The 26,137-nt window shown below is 42.4% G+C and overlaps 1 protein-coding gene across 1 annotated transcript in view; it reads left to right on the plus strand.

The window, feature by feature from the left end:
• The first annotated feature begins 8,141 nt into the window (after positions 1 to 8,141).
• Positions 8,142 to 26,137, plus strand: part of LOC118384139 (retinoic acid receptor alpha) — a 202,873-nt gene continuing 184,877 nt past the window's right edge. Inside the window, exon 1 of the mRNA XM_052518621.1 lies at positions 8,142 to 8,401. The gene's annotated coding sequence lies outside the window, so the exon portion shown is untranslated. The remainder of the gene's footprint in view (positions 8,402 to 26,137) is intronic.

Consider the following 26,137-nt stretch of genomic DNA (forward strand, 5'->3'; position numbering starts at 1 on the left):
TAGGCAGGGTAATGGTCCTTGTTCCAGGGCTTTGTTCTGGCAGGCAGACCAGCTCTGCAGCTTCCAACTAGGAGAGAGAGAGAGAGAGAGAGTGAGAGTGAGAGAGTGAGAGTGAGAGTGAGAGTGAGAGAGTGAGAGAGTGAGAGAGTGAGAGAGTGAGAGAGAGAGAGAGAGAGAGAGAGAGAGACGAAATGAGTGAGTGAGTGAATGAGTGAGCACAAAAGAGCGGGAGGGAGAGCCGATGAGAGAGTGAGATAGGAGCAGAAAGCGAGTGAGCACCAGAGAGAGAGCATGAGAGAGAGAGGGTACTTGAGTTCATGCTCAAGGGGAAATCAATCAGCTCATTGTGTCCGCCCCCTGTGCAGTCGACTCACTAGCAAACTGCTCCCTCTTTCCCTCACTCCCTCTTTCCCTCCTTCCTCTCCTACCTCACTCCCTTTGGCGTCCCTTATGACTGTAATAAAACAGCATTGTGTGTGTTATTACACCAATAAAAGAACAATATGTGTGTTATCATGCCACTAAATCATGCTAATAAAACCACCACAACAAAACAAGCTACAATGCCTATGGCAGTAAAGTTAGGTTAACTCTCAAGGATTTATAAGCTGTGTTTCTCCCACTTCCAGATCCCTGCCAATATCTGCTACAGAGGGAAATCTTCCAACCACAGGCTGTATTAGGGGATATTTCAGAGCAACCATGCGATGTGCATGCGCATTGCGTATGGGAAATGCGCTCTACCAATGAAACATTAGGGGTTCACTACAAAGCTGTGAACACCTATGGTTTTCCCTCTGAATTCTTTATATAAAAAATTCCTAACTCAAGCATATATTGGTCAACTTTTAAAAATAATTTGCCGCGCAGAAACTAGAGGCCCGTGAGTAACTTGGTCAAAAAGAATGGCACCAATTGGTAGTAGTGACTTTAAGAGTAATTACCTGCTGCATTTAAACAACTTCTCTTGCGTCGTCCTTGTAGCATTGAGAGATAAACGGTAAGGGTTTTACTGATTGTACGTAATGGAAGATAGTTCTATCGTGTAAGGACCTATCTTTGTTTTGCTTTGTTATCCAACTGATCTTGTATCCTTTCTGTCATCCTGTGAACCCCCGTTAATCGCAGCTATATATTTTATTATTATTATTATTATTATTATCATTTCCTCGCTTTACAAACTAACGAGGGAGTGTGTGAACCTCCATGCTATGGTTAAGCCGAGTAAACAGAAATAGTCCACAAGGTCAGTGAGGCTGAATAGAGAATGACATGTTCTTGTTCAGGTTGTGGAAAGGTACAGTCTGTATCGATAAACCTTCTCTCTCTCTCTCTCTCTCTCTCTCTCTCTCTCTCTCTCTCTCTCTCTTTCTTTCTTCAGGTCTGGTTCACTCTGAGGTATGATGTCCAGTCAGGTGGAAAGAGACACAGTTCCTCCATGGCCCTCCCTCTCTCTGAAGTGCACATGGAACACGCACCAACTCCAGACACACCTCACCTTTTCTCGTTCAGCTGACAAGAGAGAGTGAGGGAGACAAAAGAAAGAACGATAAAAGGAAAAAAGAGAAAAAGACCCACACGCTTCCCTCCAAATCTCCCACAAACTTCCCCTCTTCCCCTCACTGAAGCAGCTTCTCTGAGTCTGCCGTCCCAAATAGCGCCCTATTAAGTGCATTACTTTTTACCAGGGCATATAGGGCTCTGATCAAAAGTAGTATGGGCCCTGGTCAAAAGTAATACACTAAATAGGGCATAGGGTGCCATTGAGTGTGGCGCTAAGGGGTTAAATGTGTCAGCGCTAGCTTCCACATCTGGGAGTGATTTGAAACATTCCACATGGCTTACCACATGCTTCAGATGGGCTCAACCCCACCAGGCGGCTTGCACTGTGTTGCGCTGTCAAGGACTGCTGGAAAAATTATTTATCTTTCCCAACGTGTGTTAAAGAAAATGAAATGGCATAATGGCCTCTGGCTTTTATGTGTGTGTTTGTGTGTGCGTGCAGGCGTGTGTGTGTGAGACAGAGAGGCAGTGAGAGGGGGGAAGATTTGCGACTCTGTTTTATTTTTTTGTGGTTTCCCACTTCAGAGGGGGGGTCTAAGCTATTACTGTTTTTTCCCCCCCAAAAGCAGATATGATCTCGACCAGCCTGTTATTTCCTAAGGCCAAGTGAGGTGACCTTTCACAAACACACATGAATAGAGGCGCAGCAGCACACACTCACACACACACACATTTCTCATACAAACTCCACACAATACAGACAGTTTATGCACATACACTTGAGTGTACAAAACTGCTCTTTCCATGACATACACTGACCGGGTGAATCCAGGTGAAAGCTGTGATCCCTTATTGATGTCACTTGTTGAATCCACTTCAATCAATGTAGATGAAGGGGAGGAGACAGGTGTCACACCCTGACCATAGTTTGATTTGTATGTTTCTATGTTTTGGTTGGTCAGGGTGTGAGCTGAGTGGGCATTCTATGTTACATGTCTAGTTTGTCTAGTTCTATGTTTGGCCTGATATGGTTCTCAATCAGAGGCAGGTGTTCGTCATTGTCTCTGATAGGGAACCATATTTATGTAGCCTGTTGGGTTTTGTGGGTGATTGTCCTTTTTACTGTCTCTGTGTTACTTTGCACCAGTATTAGGCTGTTTCGGTTTTTGTGTTACGTTTATTGTTTTTGATTCGTGTTTACTTTGTTTCATTAAACATGGATAGCTCAGTTGGTAGAGCATGGCGCTTGTAACGCCAGGGTAGTGGGTTCGATCCCCGGGACCACCCATACGTAGAATGTATGCACACATGACTGTAAGTCGCTTTGGATAAAAGCGTCTGCTAAATGGCATATATTAATAGCCACGCCGCATTTTGGTCTGACTCTACTTCACCTAAGGAAAACTGTGGTTTGAGTGTGTCAAGAACTGCAACACAGCTGGGTTTTTCATGCACAAACAGTTTCCCGTGTGTATCAAGAATGGTCCACCACCCAAAGGACATCCGGCCAACTTGACACAACTGTGGGAATAATTGGAGTCAACATGGGCTGGCATCCCTGTGGAGGCTGTTCTGATGGCAAAAGGGTGTGCAACTCAATATTAGGAAGGTGCTCCTAAGAATGTGTACACACATTGTGTAGTCAAATATTGTAACAATACGCATGAAGTGCATGCATTTTAAAAACACCCGTCTTGCACACACGAACATACATGTCCGCTTAAACACACACACACGAATAAATATACAATATCTGTACATACATTTGTATGCATTCTTCACAGAACACTGCTGAAAAACCCCTATGCTCATGCACAGTGTAAATACATAGAAAGTCTAGACCCCCTAGAACTTTGTACATATGTTGTTGCGTTACAAAGTGGGATTGAAATATATTTAATTGTCATTTTCTTTGTCATTAATCTCCACAAAATACTCCATAATGTCAAATCAAATCAAATGTTATTGTCACAGACACATGGTTAGCAGATGTTAATGCGAGTGTTGGCGAAATGATTGTGCTTCTAGTTCCGACAATGCTGTAATAACCAACGAGTAATCTAACCTAGCAATTCCACAACTACTACCTTATACAGACAAGGGTAAAGGGATAAAGAATATGTACATAAAGATATATGAATGAGTGATGGTACAGAACGGCATAGGCAAGATGCAGTAGATGGTATAGAGTACAGTATATACATATGAGATGAGTAATGTCGGGTATATAAACATAAAGTGGCATAGTTTAAAGTGGCAAGTGATACATGTATTACATAAAGATGGCAAGATGCAGTAGATGATATAGAGTACAGTATATAAATATGAGATGAGTAATGTAGGGTATGTAAACATTATATTAAGTGGCATTGTTTAAAGTGGCTAGTGATACATTGTTTACATCAATTTCCATTATTAAATTGGCTGGAGTTGAGTCAGTATGTTGGCAGCAGCCACTCAATGTTAGTGGTGGCTGTTTAACAGTCTGATGGCCTTGAGATAGAAGCTGTTTTTCAGTCTATCGGTCCCAGCTTTGATGCACCTGTTCTGATCTCGCCTTCTGGATGATAGCGGGGTGAACAGGCAGTGGCTCGGGTGGTTGTTGTCCTTGATGATCTTTATGGCCTTCCTGTGACATCGGGTGGTGTAGGTGTCCTGGAGGGCAGGTAGTTTGCTGTGTCCTGGAGGGCAGGTAGGAGGGCAGGTAGTGGATAGGGGGGTGCTCCCTCTGCTGTTTCCTGAAGTCCACAATCATCTCCATTGTTTTGTTGACGTTGAGTGTGAGGTCAAAGTGAATCGAAAATTTGACACTTTTTTTTTTACAAATTAACCTCTAGCGTCGAGCAATCCCGTATCCGGGAGTGTAATCATAGCCTCAAGTCCATTAGCATAACGCAACATTAACTATTCATGAAAATCGCAAATGAAATGAAATAAATATATTGGCTCACAAGCTTAGCCTTTTGTTAACAACACTGTCATCTCAGATTTTCAAAATATGCTTTTCAACCATAGCTACACAAGCATTTGTGTAAGAGTATTGATAGCTAGCATAGCATTAAGCCTAGCATTCAGCAGGCAACATTTTCACAAAAACAAGAAAAGCATCAAATAAAATAATTTACCTTTGAAGAACTTCGGATGTTTTCAATGAGGAGACTCTCAGTTAGATAGCAAATGTTCAGTTTTTCCAAAAAGATTATTTGTGTAGGAGAAATCGCTCCGTTTTGTTCATCACGTTTGGCTAAGAAAAACCCTGAAAATATAATATAGTGGTGGCTACATCATGGTATGGGCATACTTGATATCTGTCACGGCCATCGAAAGAAGTGGACCAAAGTGCAGCGTGGGGAGCGTACATTTTCCTTTTATTTAAAATGTCACCAACAAACAAAGAAACAAACAACCGTGACGCTTACAGGGCTATAGTGCCACTAACAAAAGTCAACTACCCACACTGAAAGGAGGGAAAAAGGGCTACCTAAGTATGATTCCCAATCAGAGACAATGACAGACAGCTGTCCCTGATTGAGAACCATACCCGGCCAAAACATAGAGATAAAGAAACATAAAAAACAAAACCTCACATCACACCCTGACCAAACCAAATAGAGAAATAAAACGTCTCTCTAAGGTCAGGGCATGACAATATCGGCAAAGAAAGTTTTTCATGATCCTAGAGGGAAACCTGCTTCAGTCTGCTTTTCACCTGACACTGGGAGAGGAATTCAGATTTTAGCAGGACTAAAACACCAAATCAAATCTACACTGGAGTTGGTTACCAAGAAGACAGTAAATGTTCCTGAGTGGCCAAATTACAATTTTGACTTAAATCTGCTTGAAAATCAATGGCAATACTTGAACATTTCTGTCTAGCCATGGTCCCCAACACCTTGACAGAGCTTGAAGAGTGTTGAAAAGAATAATGGGCAAATATTGCATAATACAGGTGTGCAAAGCTCTTATGAGACTTGCCCAAGATGACTAACAGATGTAATCACTGACAAAGGTGTTTCAAGCATGCATTGACTCAGTGGGTGAAAACGTATCTACATCAAGGTGTACTTAATGTTTGATTTTTTTTTCATTAATAACAATCATCAAAAAGAAAGAATCAAAAAGATTCTTCCACTTTGACATTACAGAGTATTTTGCGTAGATTGTTGACAAAAGAATGACAATTAAATCCATTTTAATCCCACTTTGTGACACAATAAAAATGTGAAGAATTCCAAGGAGGGTGTAGACTTTCTCGAGACACACATTTGATTTCCAAATGATATACTGTCTATACACACCTTGTATTTATATTCTGGATTCTGACACATGCTCACTCTAACATATTCACTCTGGATTGTTAATTGGACCCGTTCTGTCATTTCTTGATTTCCTGTTTAGGCTTTTAGATTATTTGTGTATTTGCGAGACATTCTACTGCTCCTGCTATAACACCTGGAAATCTGTGTATGAGACCAATATACTTAGATTTGATTTTGATTTGATTTACTTGATACACACACACACAAATAAACACACACACACAAATAAGCACAAATACACATGCACTTGCTTACGGCCACATCTGTGCTCAAGCCTGTGCTCCTGCAGTCCCAGACACACTAAGCAGAGGAAGGCTTTATACCAGGCAAAGACACCCATCTGCTAGTTCCGTCTCCATGGCCCATAAACCTTCTGGCTTTCTGCCCTGGGATGCTCAGTTTCCTGTCCCAGGAGACACAAACACACACTCTGGATCCACTAGAACTGGGTTCAAATACTATTTGAAAATCATGCTTGTTTGAGCTTGCCTGGTGTGATGCAACCAACAGAAAAGTCCCCAAAGTGCAAATGCCGCCCACCTGACACTCCAGGCTCAAAGCATTTGACATTTAAAATAGTATTTGTACCCAGGTCTGAAGACACTCTCCCTGGAAACATCGCCGGCCAGCCAGGCCATAGTGCTGTGTGGATAAAAGGTCCTGGCAGTCTCCAAGCAGCTGTCTCTCCCCTCATACATCTTGGCAAAGGGGGAGGAGAGATGAGAGAGATGAGAGAGGACACCCAGCCAGGGATGCCTGGCTTAGGAGGGGCACATTTATGGCCTATGGCCCACCCTGTCTGGCAGTAACAAGTGTGGACTGGACGGACCCGTTGCGCTCACGTCCATCCCAGGAATAGCCCTGGAGGGTAGCCCACTACAGTCTGCCATAAAAAGAGGAGAGGGAGACCAGGTGAGGCCAGGAGAGGAGAGGGGAGGACACTAGCCAGGATGAGCGTCAGAGGAATCATCTTTGAAAGCCTCTTCGAAAGATTACATTTTGGGGGAAAGAAAGGAGAGAGAGACTTCTAGCAGGAATACTGTAGCGTGGCCCCTTAAAATGGGTGGGGTCAGAGATTTGGGGCCTCCCAAGTGGCACAGCGTTCTAAGGCACTGCATTTCTGTGCTTGAGGCATCACTACAGACACCATGGTTCAATTCCATGCTGTATCACAACTGGTCGTGATTGGGAGTCATCCCATAGGGCGGCACACATATGGCCCAGCGTCGTCCGGGTTTGGCCGGTGTAGGCCATCATTGTAAATAAGAATTTGTTCTTAACAGACTTGCGTAGTTAAATAAAGGTTAAATAAAAATGTAATTTAAAAAACACCTGGGAGCATGTGCTGTTTAAGCCCAGCCCTAGCAGGATCAGGATCGGATCCCTTCACTAGAGTCTTGTCAGTCAAAGCATTTACATGTTACCGACCCAGGCCGCCCCCCTCCTGGTTGACAGCCAGGCCCCATAAAATATGCCTGTTTTCCATCCTTGTAGAGAAGAAGAGATTTTACAGACATGTTCGATCTGGGGGAATGGGGATGGGGGGGGTGGGGGGTGTTCCTCAGTGATACAGACTAGTAGGCCAATATGCTTGGGTCTGCTAGTGAGGGCATGCCAAAATCAGGCTTTGACAAATCGAAGCCGATTTACCCAACCTCAAAGTAACCAAATCATTAGCTATATCATTGCATTAGCGAGCTAGCTTGTTTACAAGGGGGGGGGGGGTTGGTTTCAGCCATGGTTTGTTTGCGTTTCACACATGCTTTATAGCGCAGATTAGGGTTCCAAATGCTCCAGGATCATACAGTGAGTGATATGTGAAAGAGCCCTTAAGAGTGTACACTTAAGAATTTGGTTCATGGACAGTTGACATTAGACAGGATTCATTCTTGATGCCCACATTAGAAATAAAGAACTAAACCAATCCAAGATAGATACTGACATTGATGCCACATTTATATTCAAAACATGTAAAGCATTCATTTGACTATGAAAGGAACACAATACATATTTGATGCATGTTCACTTCATTGTGTTGCTCATAACAGCGCTTCCAAAGTCATAGTTAAAAGAGCAATAGCAGGCTTCTTAGTAGGCTGGAGTTTTGATGTACAGTACAGCTGATTCATATAACCAACTCATCATCAAGCTTAGATTTTTTTTTAATAGCTGGTGTAGTGCTAGGCCAAAAGCTCATAATGTGCACAGGGAGGCGGGCAGGACTGATTTTGCGAAACCCTGCAGTAGATTACATAATTGACATGGTTGATGTGAAAAGAGGGAGTGTACTTATGTAGGCTGGCCAGTGTTGCGTTTCCGAAAATGCACGTGACCGCAATGGCTGCTGCTCTCTAAAGCCTTGCATCAACTTGCGCGGCACCGTGAAAAGCCGTTTCTTTGCCGAAAACTCGCAGAGCTCTTGTCAGACTCGCACTGTCTGACAAAGCAGACCTTACTGTAACGTTCCACTCCTCGTCACACGACGGAGAAACGACTTCGGAAAAGAAGCTCAGGACAAAACATCCTCGGGCTCGGTTCGGACTTCCACCAACCAACACGTCGGTAGGAGGAGTCAACAGGTATTGGCTGGCTTTTTATTTCGGCTACTGACAATGAGATTGTATCGGACGTGTGACAGGTAGACTAGATTCGGGAGAAGCCTCTCCATGAATCGAACAGATGATACCCACTTAAATCTGTCTAGTAGGCTATTAGTTGGAGGAGAGAGCTGAATGTGGTATTTCAATATTTGTGCTTTCCTTTTCTGTTGTGCAGAAATATCAAACCGAAGCTTTAGCAAGCCACATCCCGCCATTATGTGAACTGTCAAAATGTAATTTGTTGCGAGCCTTGACAGTTATATAGGTTGCCGCAACAATGTAACGAGCGTTGTCCATAGATCATCATCATTGCATAGTGCGCTTTTTTCAGCCAACACCTGTCTATAGGATTTTTTTGTGCAATTTCCTTTCCAAATTGATCGATTTAAAGCTTTAAAAACATTTTTGAATGTTTAGATGTCACATTGAATGCCACTCAAAACAGTTCTAAAAAAGATGTCACTGTCAACGCCTGGCTTGTGGTGACATCCACACGCACGTTTGTCCGCGTTTTCTCGGAGTCAGGTAAATTCTGTCAGTTAAAAAAACAAAACAATGACCGCCTGGGCGTCCATTCACAAAGTTCTCACATGTGTGAGGTTGATAAGATGTGTAATATTTCCGTGTTGGCCATGATGTGACACTGGTCCAACCTACTAGACATCCTCCACAGCATATCAAACCGGCAATCCTAATTTGCTTACTCCCACACCTCCAACAATTATAATGGTCTGTGGGTTTTGCTGCTTTCATAAAGTGGGAGGTGGGAATTTACTACATTGTGAAGTGGTAAATACCAGTTGGATTCATTCATGTGCTTTGAACTTATTGATAAGAGCAGATTGGCTAATGGCCAACAAGCTGCATAAACTATAAATTAAAAGTACAACTATTATGCTTGCAAAGGAATTAGTGTTCAAATACCATATTAATAGATTGCTTTTTAATATTTTGTTGCATTTAACTGCAGAGAATGCTGTTATCAAGGTAATTGCCTTAGTAGGTGACGTCAGATCATGTGAGAGCTCTGGATGATAGAGGGGTTTCCCACTAGTAATTACCAGTTGGATGCTTTTCAAATTGATTTTTTCCCAGTCGTATGTGGTAAATGTCCACTTCCCTCTTGGTTACGAATGCAGCATAAAGGGTTCATCGTCCTAAACCTGTATGCATATGCACAGCAGTGTTCTAGAATATTGGACTGTTTGCTTTTTTAATACCCTTTGCATTCTCAGCGCAGCTCAAGCAATTTCTCCAACGGTCAGCACATTGCAATGAATAGAGGAGGTGGGATGGTGGTCTCGGAGACGAGGAGCTTCTGTGCTTTGATTTAAACGTTGATTTAAACGTTAGGCTGCCTGATACAGCCTACTTGTGTCGGGTAGGTTTTTATCTGCCTGTCAATATGTATGTCATGATGGGTTGACTAGGCTGTAGGACTTGGCAGTAGTGCATCCCCCTTTGACAAAAAATGTGCAGCACCCCCCCAACCCCCAAACATCTTCCTGCGACTATGGGACTTGGGACATTTGACCTTTTTTTTATATTATAGAATTTAGCCTAATTATTCTATACCCCCACTGTGAGTCAATTAATTCTGGGAAGTTACGCAACATTACGTTCGTATCTCAACTACTGAGTGTGTTTTAAGAGCTTACTTTTTTTTGTGTTCATTCGACACTGTAAAAAGACACGGTTCCTGGAAGTACTTTTAGGGGTTCCTCAGATTGCAACACCGGCGGAACCCCTAAAGGTGCCTCAAGAATTAGAACAGCTGCATGATGTAAATTTAAAAACTGTAAATGATTGGGACCGAGGTCATAGGAGCAGACTTAGTCAATTAAGTGACTAGCGATTGTCTCGCTATGCTGCTGGAAATGTGATGGAATAAACAACGTGAGAAGAAAATATCCAAGCCAGCACATTATGGTCTGGATAGGTGCAATCTGGTGTAAAACAACAACAAAAAGGTTATTAGTGTGTGAATTAATGTGAGTAGGAAAATTGAAGAATTCTTACATATTTCTTCCCCGTGTGGTCTCTCAACGAGGAGTACTTCTGAATGAGCGCTGTGCACACATCCCATGTATACTTTTAGACTAACAATTCTGTTTGGAATACAAAATGGCATTGATTGATGCCGTTGATTATTAAGGATAAGTTGAGTATGTGCTATCAGCTGCAGTGATTATGACAAGACAGTATGGAGGAACAGAACACACAATCACACTGTAAATACATTGATTCACCAGTCAGTGACTATTGGAATAGACAAAGGAAAATCACAGAACACTATAATCACAATGCAAATACATCATGAGACTTTGTAGAGGCTGAAACGTTGGTAGATCCGTAGTGAGCTTTAAACATGGTCTTGCGTTGGTCTGAAATGCACAAGACCGAACGGGCCGCCCCAATACTCCAACCTGAAAGACATACATTCGAAACAAACTCAACATAGACAACATGAGTGTTCAATATCAAATGCATCTATCTACCTGATCTGTTTCATTTATTCTTCTTTTTGTCAAGTTGAACATAACCTACATTTGTGTGTGTGTGTGTGTGTGTGTGTGTGTGTGTGTTACCTGTTTGTGGAGTGGTTGACATATTTCTCTGTCACTGCTCCCGAACTCCCCACCGCTTAACTGGACAGGGGCTGAGACAGGCACTAAAGGGAGGAGGATGGAAAGAGAGAAAGTGTATCATGGGTGTAAATCTTTTTGTCAAGTTTACAACTCAGTATCCTGGGTTATATGTTTAATAACAACCTAGATTGGGTCATCTGTGTCTGTGTGGGTCTTACCTATTTGCTGAGGTTGAGTTTCTCCATCAAAGCAGGACACCCCGACACACCAGACAGAATGGCATACAGTACCAGTCAAAAATGTGGACATCCAGGGTTTCTTTATTTTGTACTATTTTCTACATTGTAGAATAATAGTGAAGACATCAAAACTATGAAATAACACACATGGAATCATGTAGTAACCAAAAAATAGGGTTAAACATATCTAAATATATTTTATATTTGAGATTCTTCAAAGTAGCCACTCTTTGCCTTGATGACAGCTTTGCACGCTCTTGGAATTCTCTCAACCAGCTTCATGAGGTAGTCACCTGGAATGCATTTCAATCAACATGACAAGAGTGTGCAAAGCTGCCATCAAGGCAAAGGGTGGCTACTTATATAAAATAGGTTTTGATTTGTTTAAAACTTTTTTGGGGTTACTATATGATTCCATATGTATTATTTCATAGTTGTGATGTCTGTAAATTTGACACATTCAACATAAGTAGTTGATATCAAATGTAATGTTTTATTTTTTTTGTCAAGTTTAACAACCTAGATTGGGCCCTGTGTGTGTGTGTGTGTGTGTGTGTGTGTGTGTGTGTGTGTGTGTGTGTGTGTGTGTGTGTGTGTGTGTGTGTGTGTGTGTGTGTGTGTGTGTGTGTGTGTGTGTGTGTGTGACCTGTTTTGTGGAGGCTGAGTTTTCTCACAGCACCCAAACTCTACTAACTTAACTGGGCAGGTTAAGACAGAGCCTGGAGGAGGATGGATGGAGATGAGGTTTAAATATAATAGGTTTAAATTAGGACTAACATTTCTCAATATTGACTCTAACTAGCTCAAGTTAGCTAAAACGTAACTCCCAACAGCAATTACCAGCTAACATTAGGCTACAGCCTATGGCTTTCCTAGCTGATGAAAAACGAATAGTACATTTAAAAATATATATATATAATTTCACCTTTATTTAACCAGGTAGGCCAGTTGAGAACAAGTTCTCATTTACAACTCTGACCTGGCCAAGATAAAGCAAAGCAGTGCGACAAAAACAACAACAAGCAAATGTTGTAAGATTAGGGAGGTAAGGCAATAAATAGGCAATAGAGGCAAAATAATTACAATTTAGCATTAACACTGGAGTGATCATGTGCAGACTATGATGTGCAAGTAGAGATACCGGGGTGCAAAAGAGCAGCCACAAAAAAATAACAATATGGGGATGAGGTAGTTGGGTGTGCTATTTACGGATAGGCTGTGTACAGGTACAGGGATCTGTAAGCTGCTCTGACAGCTGATGCTTAAAAGTTAGAGAGGGAGAGATAAGCAGAGTTCATTACATGATGTATTGTTTTTTTTGATAGCATTTTTTATTATCTTAGCTAGTGTATAGCTAAGGGTCCCTCACCTTTCACGTCGGTCCGTTGCAAGTCATCTCATGTCTGTCGCATCTCCAACCATCCGCTCGCTTCCCGCTTCCAGTGCGTCTTTTGACCAATGTTCTCAATTTGAATTATACACACGAGCGCCCTTTACTCACAAGCACACTGCTGGGTCAAAAACGAACCCCTCTTTTGAAAAGGGTTCCTCAAAGCACCTCTTCAGTCTACAAACGTTAAAAAATGAACTGATCGCAGAGTATAGGTTTTTAAATTAACCTTATGGATGTTTTTTTTTAACCTTAAATGATCTTGAAGGATCCCCCAATAACCTTTTTATTTTTTTTAGAGTGAAGGGGGAGATTTGGGTCAGAAGAATGAGGCATTTCTACAAAACAATCTCCTGCCGGTTCCATTTAATCTTTCTCCCTGAGACCTGCATGACATTTGGATTTCAGTGCTCATGGATTTAGAATAGGTTTTGTGACATTAGCTCAGGCCTCCACTGCCATCTCAAAGTCTTGCAGGCAGAGATCACAAGACCAATTGAATCAAGGCATGGCCCTGTGATGTCATCCCTGCCATTTAGGAACACTCCTGTGAGAGTGTTCCAGAGATGATGTGGCTTCTGCAGCCCAGGGCGGTGTGTGTGTGTGCGTGCGCGTGTTTCAGACGGAAATATAGGCTACAAGTGCCCATGTGCACACATTGGTGTTCCCGTGTGTATGTTGACCAGTCTATACATATTTATGTCCTGTTTTGCCCAGTTGCTTTAAGGGCTATGTGTGTACAGAAGCTTTGATCAGTTATTATGATTGGTTTTACTTCCTTGATTTCCATTTAGTAGATCTCTGAATGATAAATGAGGCCAAGCTTTTGTTTTGTTTGTTACAGAGAGCCCAAATGCATTGCTGTGCTGAATATTATAAGCTCAGTTATCCAAATCCAAGCTACATAGCTTCTTAAAAATTGAGCGTGAATCATGTGAGGCTCATTTTAAAAGGCATCTCAAAACATGTTGGCTAGACTGAGAAAGACCACTAAACTAATTCAAATTGTGAATTGTATCATACATTAATCATACAAATTAAGTAGTACACCTTGCATCACATAGTGTAGGTAAGATACTATCTACCTTACAACCTTTAGTTTTAAAACCGCGTGCAATGAGTAAAGAAACCCCTGGATTAGCAAACGAGAGAACTGAGTTTTGTGTTGGTCCAACTCTGTGAGCATCCCCAGGTCCCTCCGTCAACGTGATCTTATTCATGATGATCTGAAGGGGGAAACTGATCCTAGATCAGCACTCCTACCCTGTGACCCTTTGTGAATGCCCGGCCTGATTGAGAGATAATCATGAGGCAAGCTGGTACGTGCACCGTTGTAAATGTGTTCCCGCCCTGGCAGCAGTGAGCGCCAGCTAGAAGCTCCTCTCCCACTGTATGTGTGATGCTGACTGAGGAGATGAGACCCAGGTGATGACAGGGTCCCGTCTGCGCTGTGAGTACATGTGGGAATGCACATGTACACACAAGAAGACGCTGTTGCACACACACACCAACAATGGCTTACTGTAGGCTACCGATACATGTGCACACACATGCAGAGAAAGGTTGCGTTGATTCAAGCTATGCATCATTTTTTTTTCCCATTCGCTAACTTGCTCAATAAACCAATCAAAGTAATCACTCAGCTAATTCATCAAACCGTTATACCTAGTAGACCACAATATAAAATGTAATGTTGAATTAGGCCTACACATCCCTTGCGTAAGAAAATATCTCCTATGCCATAATTTAACGGTGATCGTGCAACATGTCAAAAAGGATGAGAAGCTCCCGTAAGATTGCAGCTCAGTCGTATTGAATCATGACTGTATTTGATGCACTGCGAGCTGCCGCCATGACAGCAATTAGGATCCATAGCACGGCTCTGCCTGCCGCCCCTGAGAGAGTTTTACCCAGGAAGCTGTAGGCAATATGCTATGCATGACGTCAATGCTGATTGGATGTTTTTTTTCGAAGGCGAACAGCTCAAGACCATCTACACACGTCAGGAAGTTAGGCTACTCTTTTGCTCAAGGACCTGTTTTGGCATTTGATACCAGAGATGGTAGGAACCTACAGTACCAGTCGAAGGTTTGGACACACCTATTCATTCCAGGGTTTGAATCTATTTTTTTACTATTTTCTACATTGTATAATAATAGTGAAGATATTAAAACTATGATATAACATATGGAATCGTGTAGTAACCGAAAAAGTGTTGAAAAAAATCTAAATATAGTTTATATTTGAGATTCTTCAAAGTAGCCACCCTTTGCCTTGATGACAGCTTTGTACACTTTTGGCATTCTCTCAACAAGCTTCATGAGGTAGTCACCTGGAATTATTTTCAATTAACAGGTCTGCCTTGTTAAAAGTTCATTTGTGGAATTTCTTTCCTTAATGTGTTTGAGCCAATCACTTGTGTTGTGACAAGGTAGGGGTGGTATACAGAAGATAGCCCTATTTGGTAAAATACCATAATCCATATTATGGCAAGAACAGCTCAAATAAGCAAAGAGAAATGACAGTCCATCATTACTTTAAGACATGAAGGTCAGTCAATCTGGAAAATTTCAAGAACTTTTTAAAGTTTCTTCAAGTGCAGTCGCAAAAACCATCAAGCGCAATGATGAAAATCTCATGAGGACCGCCAAAGGAAAGGAAGACCCAGAGTTAACTCTGCTGCAGAGGATAAGTTCATTAGAGATACCAGCCTCAGAAATGGCAACCCAAAGAAATGCTTCACAGAGTTCAAGTAACAGACACATCTCAACATCACCTGTTCAGAGGAGACTGCATGAATCAGGCCTTCATGGTCAAATTATTGCAAAGAAACCCCCCACTAAAGGACACTTTTATAAGAAGAAGAGACTTGCTTGGGCCAGAAACACGAGCAATGGACATTAGACCTGTGGAAATCTGTCCTTTCAGATTTTTGTTTCCAACTACCGTGTCTTTGTCAGACAGAGAGTAGGTGAACGGACAATCTCCCATGTGTAGTTCCCATTGTGAAGCATGGTGATGTGATGGTGTGGGGTGTGCTTTGCTGGTGACACTGTCAGTGATTTATTTAGAATTAAAAAGGCACATTTAACCAGCATGGCCACCACAGCTTTCTGCAGCGATACGCCATCCCATCTGGTTTGGGCTTAGTGGGACTATCATTTGTTTTTCAACAAGACAATGAGCCAACACACCTCCATGCTGTGTAAGGGCTATTTGACCAAGAAGGAGAGTGATGGTGTGCTGCATCAGATGACCTGGCCTCCACAATCACCCGACCTCAACCCAATTGAGATGGTTTGGGATGAGTTGGACCGCAGAGTAAAGTAAAAGCAGACAACAAGTGTTCAGCGTATGTGAGAACTCACTCAAAAAAATTCCAGGTGAAGCTGGTTCAGAGAATGCCACGAGTGTGCAAAGTTGTCATCGAGGCTACTTTGAAGAATCTAAAATATATTTCGATTTGTTTAACACTTTTTTGGTTACTACATGATTCCATATGTGTTATTTAATAGTTTTGATGTCTTCACTATTATTGTACAATGTAGAAAATAGTACAAATAAAGAAAAACCCTTGAATGAGTAGGTGTGTCCAAACTTTTGACTGGTGCCATTTAACCTAATATAAACTAAAGTGTCATAAGTATTTCATTATTACAAACTTACCGTTTTTAACAAGTCATTTCTAATTGACTCCCTGGTGAATATCAGGCTGTTATCCCATTGTTTTGACATTTCATCTAGATTCTAGCCTTTTAGATGTTTTGCCATGGCTCCAAGTAGACTTGACACTTGGCCATTTCCATTCGTGACTGCTCTATTGTGGAGCTAGCCTTGTGTTCCACAATTATGTAAACTGGAGAGAAAGGGGCTCTTTTGAGTCTAGTCGGTTGGCCCAAGGCATTGGGGTTCAGTTTGTGTGGGAGCACTGCCACGTTTCATGCGACTAAAGTCATACCATTAAAAAAAAAATCATGACAGCTGTGATGGACACAGGTAGTTTTGGTAAAATGTTAAAGATGAAAATGTCTTTGTTTGACATGGTGGGAACTTTTTGTGCCGGTAAAATGAATTATGCGAGAAGAGGTGGTGGAAACGCATTTATACGCAAATGTTGATTTAATAACCATCATACCGAAGAAGACATGGAGTCACGCGATGATATGGTGTGTGATCCTCCCACTATGACTCGGTAACCCATGCAATGTATTAGGCTACAGATTAAATAAATGATGAACTTCACAGGCTGGTGAAAGTGCCTAGTGATCTTGATGTTCCTTTCCAATAAATATTGAGGGTCTTATTTTGGTGACATGGTGATTGATGCTTGACTGCCGTTTTTGATAAATACAAATATTATCGCTCTTATTCATAATAATCTCATCCAAAAACTGAGTAGGCACATTTGCTATTTAGCTATTTAACGCGACAGTTTTTGTGACACAACTATCGGTAGAGTTGAAAATGTGATGGGAATGTTTTAGATTTTTATTCGGTATATGAAAACTTAAACGAAAAAATAAATTTTTGTGTGCACTACGTCATCACGCACTGATTTTTATCCGCAACAGGGTAGTTTGGTGGAAACCCACCACTGGTGGGAAAATACACATTTTCTTCATGCAGATGTTTGCATAATCGCTGGAAGATCTGTCGCCAACTGGATGGAAACATAGATCCAACTGGATGGATCTATGTGGTCCAATTTTTGTGAGGTTAACAAATCCACTGCCTTCGTCCAATCGCTTTTTGTCTGCCGTTGTCTCAGGATCTACCTTTCCATTTGTTGGAATGCTTCCTTTGCTTAGCTGTCTGACTGACTGCTTATGTTTATCCATCTAGACATTATTCATTATTCTTGCCTACATTTCTACCGGCTCTTTGTCTCTCTACTACTTTTTTAAACGTTCTCATCTGATCCTTTTGCTGATATTCTGTGCGTGTATTTTGTTTCCCTGTCTGTCTGTTAGTTTGTCTGTCCACCTCTCACCCTTTTGTCTATTTACTTCAGTCAGCATCTTTGTCAGTCAGCATCTTTGTCAGTCAGCATTTTTGTCTTCGAGCTTCTTTTGTCAGAGTCCATTGTGTCCATGTTTTGGGATAAGATGTAGGTGGACAATGGTTTCCCAGCCAAACAACTCATGAGCCAATATCAACTTCATCATCAATTGTCTTACATGTGAGCATTTGGCATCTTACTTGATTTTCTTCTAGTCTAGATAGAAAAACAGAGGCATGAAAACGAATGTAAATTGTGATTGCTTGCTGCAAATGAAAACAGGAAGTGAACCGCCATGAAATATATGTGGATGTTATGAACTAATGCCCGTGGTCGAGGCCCACTAAACACAGGGCACACTTTGTGCCATAGCATTGGCATGACTGTCGGTGACGAGCTGGACTCACTGGAGAGTAGGTATCTTCCTGTTTCAAATAACTTTACATCTCTCTGTGTCTAGGGTTTAACAAACCTAGATTTGTAGAATGGACTTTACAAAATAACCCAACCCTACACTGTAGGTCTGTTTACACATCATACAACCGGTGGGTCTAATCCTGAACGCTGATTGGTTGAAACCGCATTCCAGCCGGTGTCTATTCGACAAGTTACCACCGGCTAAATCTACGACGTTGAAATGCCTATATACGCTGTTCCATCTGACTGCACAATTCACTCTCATCAGCCCAGCCAGGGGAAGTTATAAACTTGACTTCCACTATAAAAAGCATCTAGACATAGTCTCACTTATCTTTTAGACTGAAATTTAGTTTTCAAGAGCAGAGATTTGTATGAACCTCGCTGTCGGTCTCTACGACATTTGCAACATTGTTTCAATATTCAAATTCAATTTCCAACTGTCCCATTGAAATGAACGGGTTGGGAGTCGGGACGAGAGCGATGCAGGCAGCGTTTCTCAGCCAGTCAAATCATGAATCAGCTGGCATAATTTTTATGGATATATACGAAGAAATGTAAATTGAAAAAAGGTACATGTGTGCAGTTAGTTTGTAGTCTTTCCAGCTTCCGTTTGAAGTGGTTGTGTTAGCGGTGTTGCTGGATAGCTCCTCTGAACAACAGTGTCCTGACGAGAGAGCACATTTTCAAAGCCAGGCTAAATCGCGCCTCATTATCTCATTGTTATGGATGTATCAAAATAATTGTCACTAGAAAACAGCTTAAACAAATGCAGCTACTGTTTTTTTATTCTGGCTGCACTGTTTGACGTGACTGTAAATTAGCCGTAGTTGGCTAGCTAGCTAGCAAGGGATAAGAACTTTGCCAGCCTGTATGGCAATGGAACATTTAGAATGAACGACTGGGTCTCATCCATAGATACAGAACAAAAAGACTGAACAACTGAGTTGCGTATCTGGCAGCCGAACCAATAGAACGAATGACCAGCCGGCTTGGGTAGCAACCCTAGATTTGTTTCGGGACTATATCCTGTGGAAGGATGAAATGGTATGAATAAATTCATTAAAAAACAAACATTTTGAATTAAAATATGTTAATCGTTATTTGAATATGTTGGTAACCCGTCTTAGAAAAGTGATAATGTCCTCACAGCCGGTGTTTGGAGGATATATTGTCACGGTTTGCCGGTGTTGTGCTGAAAATCTTACCCCTGCCAGAATGCTCCCCTCCCTTTGCATTCTTCATTGCTGGGACTTGCTTTCTAGTTGACATTTCTGTTCTTCACTCCGTTGTCAGTTTAGCCTACATTTCACTGATCTTAGTAGCAGAAAGCATTTTTGTCTGCAGTTTTCAGTTTGGCTATTTGTTTCAAGTGTATGTGGCAGTTCTAGCTTGTATGGTTCCCTGGACGAATCCCCCCTTCAGCCTCCGGCGCCCCCTGCCGCCCCCGGCAAGATGCCGCCCTGGGTGGCTGCCCATGTCGCCCGTACCTGAATCAGCTACTGATTTTGTATTAGTCTGAAAATAAATCTCTTTGTCAAAATTCGTCATCTCTCCCATGTCTTATTCAACTAGTATATTTGAAAGTGTAACGATAATAACTCCGCCAAAGTTGTTCTGAAATGTTTATTGCTTGCCAACATTTTACTCCTCTGTTTAATATAACACACATACATGAATGATTCATTTCGGTTGCCTATCCTGACGAAGTTTGTTCTATAGAAAGTATGTGTGATGTGTGTTACAGAAAGTATTTGACTCACAAAATGAAGGAAATTAGAAAGGGAGAGAACTGTGGCAGGGGGGGGGACATTTTTAGCACAACACCTGTCATCGACATAGTCTCGGGCCTAACGACACCCGTGACAATATATCCTCCAAACACCTGCTTATCGGGCATTATCATTCAATTGAAGTGAGAATTATCAAACATCCATTGGAGATTCTATGTGAGACAATAAGTATCCATAACCCTAGACAATTTGTTGTGTGAATTCAAAATGGATTTTTAAAAAATCTAAAAAAATCTCACCCATCTACACACAAATATCCTATAATGAAAGTGAAAACTTGTTTTTCCGACCTTTTTTCTCATTTTTACTTCTGTATTTCATTTTCAATATCTCATTTACATAAGTATTCACACCCCTGTGTCAATACATTTGTAGAAGCACATTTGGCAGTGATTACAGCTGTGTCTTTCAGGGTAAGTCTAAGAGCTTTTCACACCTGAATTGTGCAACATCTGCCAATTTATTCTTCAAGCTCTGTCAAATTGGTTGATGATTATGGCTAGACAACCATTTTCATGTCTTGCCATAGATTTTCAAGCAGATCTAAGTCAAAACTGTAACTCGGCAACTCAGGAACATTCACTGTCTTATGGTATGCAACTCCAGTGTAGATTTGGCCTTGTGTTTTAGGTCGTTGTCGTGCTGAAAGGTCAATTCATCTCCCAGTGTCTGTTGGAAAGCAGACTGAACCAGGATTTCCTCTAGGATTTTACCTGTTTTTAACGCCATTCTGTTTCTTTTCTATCCTGAAAAACTCCCCAGTCCTTAACGATTACAAGCATACCAATAACATGATGCAGCCACCACTAAGCTTGAACATTTGAAGAGTGGTACTCAGTAATGTGTAATTCTTATTGACCCAAGACATTACAGCTTTTCATTTTGAATGAATTTGTAAATATTTCTAAAAACATAATTCCACAATCACGCAAATTGAGGCTTTTATCACAATTTGTACAATGTCAAGGTGCGTCAGTACTTTCTAAAGGCACTGTGGCTCAAGCGACACTTTGGAGTACTCAATAGTGCTCAATACCGGGGAGGTATTTATAATTGAAGCCGTGCAGGCCTGGCCTGCGTTTTAAAATGGCCAAATAAATTGCATGTGAAATAGAGAAGCGTGTCCATTCTACAGATTCCATTACTATCGACTAATGTCGTAATGTGTGCTCACATACATGCATACTAACGGGCAGGTGGAGTGGCGCGGGACAGATGGGCCGCAGTAAATTAAACAAGCCTTCTCCTCCTCTCGCTCTTGACGTCCTCGTCCCCGTGACGGAGCGGGAGCGCTGGGCGAGTTCTCGTCATTATTTAACGCCGCTGTTAATGGTGTCTTTGTGCCTGCTGGCGGGCTTGTAATGTGTGTGTGTGTGTGTGTGTGTGTGCGCAGTAGGTGTCTGGTGTTAATGCATGTGTCCTTGGTGCTAGTGTGTTTGTACGCCATTGTACACAGTCAGTGGGGCTCGACGGAGACCGGAGAGAGTGTGTGGGGTAAGTCTTACCTCTTACCTCTCCATGAGTCACATGTTCACACTAATGATGTTGAGGTAGATCTGGGAAACCTGGATCTTGTCTAATTTAGTGTATCAGCACAATCACGCATATATATTAATATACACACACACACACACACACACACACACACACACACACACACTTTACTCGCCTCCCTGTCTAGTGGGACCAGTTTATCACAATAGGTCCTTGCTGTACCGCCTGTACCGCCTCCGCTGTACCTGCTGTACCGCCTCCGTATGTCCTGAGTTCCCCTTTTATGTCATCATTAATCTATGCGATCCCAATGCTGGATGAAGACACAGGGCCGTCCCAGATTAAAGCAGCGACTCATGACATTGTCTCTTTCCTGGAACGAGCTAACCCCCGCCCTTCCCTGTCCCCTGCAGGGGAGTGGGTCGTCCTGTACTTACATCTACCCTGTGCCAGCTGCCTCCTGTCTTGATTCCCATTCTCTCTGTACTTAAAATGAAAATGCACCCTGTGTCAGCTCACAGGCGGTCCTTTCCTCACTTGACTCCCCGTTTCTCTTTGCTCACGATACGCCGGTCAGCTCCAAGTCCCATGTTCACAGTCAGATGTCTGAACTCTAAAGCCTCAGGGTTTTCTCCCCTAATCAGTGTTTCTCAAGCTCACCGGATTGATTTTGACCTGCAGACCTGTGCCCGGCACTGTGCCAACTCAGACAGAGATTGGGGGGGGCAGGAAAAGGAGGGGGAGATTAACACATCTATGAGATGGATGAGATAAAGGAGAGATTGAAGGTAACGCATGAAGACATTGAGAGACCGAGAGGAGAGTTGTAGGGCCATTGTCTATCCCAAAACCTTGAAAGATTGATGTCTAAGTAGAGACATTTCTCTCTCTCCTTTTTCCTCTCTCTCTCTCTCCTTATTCCTCTCTCCCTCCAATGATTTAGTGGTGTTAAGTCCTGCTGTATCAGAGATCCGTCCCCCCCTGGGCACTTTTCAATGCCTGCTGGAACACAGACAGCTGTGAGAAACCCACTACCATAATCCTATTCAGGAGAGGGAGAGAGAGAGAGAGAACAAGCGTTTCCTTTTCTTATCTCAAATTATTTCTGATTTAAGATCTGAAGTATTGAGTTGTGTAGTTCAAGGGTGTAGTGTGTGAATGTGTAACTTGACTGTATATCTTTACTGTTTTGAATGAGTTTGTGTTGATGTGGGTAATTGAGAGGGTACAGACTACAGTGTGTGTGTGTGTATAAATACACCGGTGTGATTACTTATCTTTTGAATTTGGTTCTTTGTTTAACAATGTCCTCAAAGGTGTGTATGTACAGTGTGACGAGTACATGCAATGTGAGTGTTTGCCAATGGAGGGTAGCCATCATTACGAGTAGGATATGTACAAAGGTTTACTGTGTGTGTGTGTGCGTGTGCGTGTGCGTGTGCGTGTGTGTGTGTGTGTTGCATAGGCTACACATCTGTGTGTGTGTGTGTGTCTGTAGGTGCACTGCAGCCAGGAACATACGGAGACCACTTTTTAAAGGAAATAATCTTCAGGATGTCTTCTCAGTGGGCCTCTACCTCCTCTTCATCTCTGCCCTGTGTCTCTGAACAGGAACAGGGACAGGGTTGTTGCTGAACAGTTCAAAGGCTTCTCCACTTTCTCAACCTGGTGGTGAAAGCCTGGTTACTGCGCGTACATTTCCGACACCCTGTCGCGACCCCGGTGGCCTCAAACCTTCAACGTGATTTACCTTTTGGAATTGTGGCGTGCAGCGTTTCTAACGCACAAGGGGACGGATTGTTTCCTTTCCTCTTGCACCGAGTGGAGGACCCCACAATGCAAGGCACATTTTTTTTCCTTTATATTTTACTTGTCGTTTGAAAGAGAAGATGCGCTTTATCGGTGGAAAATTCCTTTCTTTCTTTTTGAAGGTCTTTGTCATTACTGGAACAGTTAGTTGTCCATTTTAGACCCACCGCGGCAGGTTCTGACGAGCTCGCTCGCACGTCTCGTTAGTTTGGCTCGGAAAGCCACGGCTTCACCGTCAAAAACGATACGGTTAAGAGGTTCTTAAATCCATCAACACTTTTCCATTTCAAATCCTGCATAATAAGGAGAAGTTTAATTTTGACTTACGACCCTTCACTGTAACCCTGTGTTCCTATCCTCATAATGAGATGCGATTTCTGCTGTCAATCAACCAATCTGTAATAGTCGTCCTTTGCTGAGTCTCACACACAGCGATCTACCTCCCTCCCCCTTAAACACCCACCTTCAGACACGTCGCAGCGAGAGGAGCGTTTTAACCACACTCGTAAAGCGCTGCTTTATTGTTGTGATTGGCAGGTGTTTAAACGGCTTGATGTGATCCAGACCTGAGTACTTAAAGTGAGCGTTGCCTGCGGACACAGTTTTTCCACACAGGGCTCATCCCTCACTCATTAGCGCCTGGCATACAGCACTACTGTGTGTGTTAGCATCTGGCAGCAGAGCTCTTCAACCTCGTTCTTCTGATTGTTAGCGCTTGAAATTGCAGCTTTCTGTGGTGAAGTTGAGGCTACACACCGTGGGTGTGCATTGGTGCTTTTTCACATGGGAAAAGTACACTGTAGAAGGCAATTCCACGGGTAAACGGAATTACGCTTTGACTCAGTTTTTCCACTTTAAAATTAATGGCAAACAAACTATTGATTATAAAAGTCGACCAAACCATGCAAATCTATGCACAAGAACGACTTTGAACAATATCAACGGAAAGATGTACAAAAACAAATTTGGTGGAAGAACTGTGCAGATGCAAACTTTGGTGTACTCACTACTGTACTCACTGTACTGTACTCAGTACTACTCTATTGTTCTGTACTCTACTTTTCTCTACTCACTGTACAGTGCTGTACTTTAATGTACTGTACTCTACTGTTCTCTACTAACCGTGCTATCCAAACTTGTGAAACATACGCCTGTGATAGACCGGACTGGAGCGAATCTGAACCTGTCTGTGGAAGTGAACATAAAGGCCAAGGTGGACTGACCCAAATTTCAACTACTTTTCAACATTTGGGAACGTCCGGTGTCAGTCGGTGGTCAGTGGGTAAGGATGCTGGTTACAGTGACTGGAAGGAGAGGGGGCTCATGGGTAGGTATCGGGAGGGGTTGTCCAGTCTGTTTTAACCAGTGGAGGCTGCTGAGGGGAGGCTCATAATAATGTCTGGAACGGCGCAAATGGAATGGCGTCAAGCAGCAGGAAACCATGTGTTTGATGTATTTGATACCGTTCCACGCACTCCGCTCCAGTCATTAACACGAGCCCGTTCACCCCAATTAAGGTGCCACCAACTCCTGACTCCCTCACTCTTGGTTTGACCGTCAGACAGAAAGACTAAAGAAAACAGTTATGAGCCTGAACAGAACTGAACAGCTATGAGCCTGAACAGTTATGAGTCTGAACAGAACAGTATGCTAGTGGAAGTGAGGACGGCATAAGGTGACCAAATGGAACCTTTTACCCAGTCACCTTTGACCCCTCAGCAGTGGTTGCTGACCCTTTTGTTTCCATATCTCTGTCGTCCCACAGTCTCTGTCTGTGCCTTTTCACTCTCTTAGTAGAAACACCTACTCTGTAGACCAGTAGAGGATGTCTCAGCCCCAAGACCAAGTTACTTTCCACTTCTTAGTCATTCTTTTAAAAAATAAATATGAATCTGTTTTCTGATGACAGCTTTGCACATTCTTGGCATTCTCTCAACCAGCTTCATCTGGAATACTTTCCCCACAGCCTTGAATGAGTTCCCACATATGCTGAGCACTTGTTGGCTGCTTTTACTTTACTCTGCGGTCCAACTCATCCCAAACCATCTCAATTGGGTTGAGGTCGGGTGATTGTGGAGGCCAGGTCATCTGATGCAGCACTCCATCACTCTCATTCTTGGTAAAATGGCACTTACACAGCCTGGAGGTGTGTTGGGTCATTGTCCTGCTGAAAACAAATTGATAGTCCCACTAAGCGTAAACCAGATGGGATGGTGTATCACTCCAGAATGCTGTGGTAGCCATGCTGGTTAAGTGTGCCTTTTTAATTCAAAATAATTCACTGACAGTTTCACCAGCAAAGCACCATCACACCTCCTCCATGCTTCACGGTGGGAACCACACATTCCGAGATCATCCGTTCACCTACTCTGCGTCTCACAAAGACACAGCGGTTGGAACCAGAAATCTCACATTTGGACTCATCAGACCAAAGGACATATTTCTGTTTTTTTCCTTCTGTATTCCACCTCTATCTTGTCACAACACAACTGATTGGCTCAAACACATTAAGAAGGAAATACATTCCATGATGGACAGATTTCCACAGGTCTAACGTCCATTACTCGTGTTTCTTGGCCCAAGAAAGCCTCTTCTTCTTATAAGTGTCCTTTTAGTAGTGGTTTCTTTGTAATAATTCGACCATGAAGGCCTGATTCATGTAGTCTCCTCTGAACAGGTGATGTTGAGATGTGTCTGTTACTTGCATTTATTTGGGGTGCAATTTCTGAGGCTGGTGAACTTAATGAACTTATCCTCTGCAGCAGAGGTAACTCTGGGTCTTACTTTTCTGTGGCGGTCCTCATGAGAGAGAGAGTTTCATCATAGCGTATGATGGTTTTTGCGACTGCACTTCCAAAGTTCTCAAAATGTTCCGTATTGACTGACCTTCATGTCTTAAAGTAATGATGTACTGTCGTTTCTCTTTGCTTATTTGAGCTGTTCTTGCCGTAATATGAACTTGGTCTTTTACCAAATAGGGCTATCT

This window comes from Oncorhynchus keta, chromosome 5 (genome assembly GCF_023373465.1).
Source record: "Oncorhynchus keta strain PuntledgeMale-10-30-2019 chromosome 5, Oket_V2, whole genome shotgun sequence".
NCBI classification, from domain to species: domain Eukaryota; kingdom Metazoa; phylum Chordata; class Actinopteri; order Salmoniformes; family Salmonidae; genus Oncorhynchus; species Oncorhynchus keta.